The sequence below is a fragment of the Gossypium hirsutum genome, chromosome D01, assembly GCF_007990345.1.
Source record: "Gossypium hirsutum isolate 1008001.06 chromosome D01, Gossypium_hirsutum_v2.1, whole genome shotgun sequence".
NCBI lineage: Eukaryota > Viridiplantae > Streptophyta > Magnoliopsida > Malvales > Malvaceae > Gossypium > Gossypium hirsutum.
The window spans coordinates 47,864,103-47,866,287 of record NC_053437.1 but is presented as its reverse complement, the minus strand read 5'-3'; the positions used below and the strand labels follow the sequence as shown (position 1 = coordinate 47,866,287).

The 2,185-nt window shown below is 29.7% G+C and overlaps 1 long non-coding RNA gene across 1 annotated transcript; it reads right to left on the bottom strand.

Moving 5' to 3' along the window:
- Window positions 1–330: 330 nt before the first annotated feature.
- LOC121213932 (uncharacterized) lies at window positions 331–1,036 on the bottom strand. Its single transcript, XR_005909474.1, has 2 exons — window positions 888–1,036; window positions 331–501 (listed from the first exon to the last, which is right to left on the bottom strand). It is a non-coding gene; the product is annotated as an uncharacterized lncRNA (long non-coding RNA).
- Between the last annotated feature and the right edge of the window lie 1,149 nt (window positions 1,037–2,185).

The window sequence follows — 2,185 nt, the reverse complement described above, 5'->3', positions numbered from 1 at the left end:
AGTACTTCATTTCACCACAGTCCAACTTACAAAGTCTGATTCAATAGCATCGACAGATTAAAAAAAAGAAAAACCTTAAACTAGACTAAAATCGAACATGCTGCATCGCAGGTTTTTGGCACTTACGATTTTTGCTTCAAAAATCAGTTACGAGTAGTTTCATTTGAAAACCAAAATTAGATTAGTTACCAATCAAAAGTGTATGACATCATTGCAAAATAAATAATTACAATTAAATAATTTCTTTTGTTTAAATGAAAGTATTATGAGAGTCGGTCCTCAGCAACCGATTAACCTGTGATAAAAGTAGCTCATAATTGAAACACAAGGAAAGCAAGTGTACATTTCATTATTAAAACACTATTCAAACTACAAAATAGAGAAAGAGTTAACAAATTTTCAATGTCTAAAGATGAGCTCGGTCTTCAATCTTGAAGCTTGATATCTTCACTTGCCTAAGTGTTTCTCATTATCATGGAGCTTCAATTCCGCTTACAATAACTAGAAAGTAAGGAATCTAAAGAGAATTACAAATGAAATTCTCCTGGTTACAAATATCTAAAGACATCTCAAAGAAAAGCTGCAGAGGATGTTTGAATAACCGTTCTTAACTACTTTCTCAACTAAAAGAATTAAGAGACTCCTTAAATCTGATCTAACTTCAATTATTTATAGTTGTGAAAAATCCCAAATACCCCTGATTTTAATAGCAAAACCACAACATCCTTTCATTCAACTAGTGTAGTGTTGCCAACGGAATCAACTGACGTCCCCTAGTAAACTTCTATTAAGATCTATGTAATATGAAAATCAAATCCCTCATATTGCATGAATAATGATTTTATGATATTTAGAATAATATGAATTTCATAAAAATCAAGAAATACCTCATGTGGAATTGGAGTTGAGCATTAAGCTTTGACGAAGAACACAAATAATACATGATAAATTGATTTCTCCCTCTTGACCTTTTTTCCTTTAATCACACAAACCCTAAATGATAGAGGGTATAGTCTTTATGTATATTTTTGTGTGCAACCATAATAGGTAGAGACATGATCAATTTATAATGATCAACTTTTAATCTGGTACATCCGTCAAGTAACCGAATGAATGGGTAGGATTTAATTTCTATTCAAAGTACAACTCTTATCCCTTTAAATAATCTTACATTCTCCCACTTGGCCCAATGAGATAAAACATAATCTTTAATAGAATAAAAATTAAGCTCATAAGATAACATAATACATATTTTTCATTTTTGGAGAAAAACACTATTGTGAAATTATCATTATAAATTTCCAACGGCTTGGTAATAGTGTTGACTACCCCAAGTCTTGAAATAAAGTTTCACAACCATAATTCATGAATAGTAGGCTAAAAACATGCTATAAATTATGCTTCCATTGTAGATGATGCAATGATAGATTGTTTAACACTTTTTCATGATATGAATTTTTCAGCAAGTAAAAATAAATAACCAAAAGTGCACCTCCTATTGTCAAGGCATCTAACAAAATTTGAACCCAAATATCCAATCACTTTCAACCAATTAGATTTTCTATACATAAGAATGTAATTATTTATCCAAACTCTTACAACATAATCATAAGGAATCGATTCTATTCATTTTCCATTCTACATCATTCTTGGGACATTACTTGAGACTAAATTTTTCCCTTTTTTGTATAGGAGAAATTCTTACTGAATAATAATTCATATTAAATCTCTCTAGAACTTTTTGATATAGTTTTTTCTGAGACAATCCTAATAATCCTTATGACCTATCCTAAAATATTTCAATTCCTATCACATAAGATGTATCTCAGATATCATTTATTTCAAAGTTATTTGAGAGAAAAACTTTCATCTCACACAAGGTACCAAAATCATTTGTAGCAAGCAAAATATCGTTGACATATAGAACTAAAAAAATAAACTTGCTCCCACTGATCTTTTGGTATATACCCGATCAACGATGTTTTTTTGAAAACCAAAAGACTTTATGGTATCATTAAACTTGATGTACCTTGCTATAAAGCTTGTTTAAGTCCATATATTGACTTTTTAAGTATACAAACCATATGACCTTTTCTTTAAACTATAAAACATTCAAGTTGGTCCATATAAACTTCTACCTTAAGATCTCTATTTAGAAAGGTTGTTTTCACATCCATTTGTTATA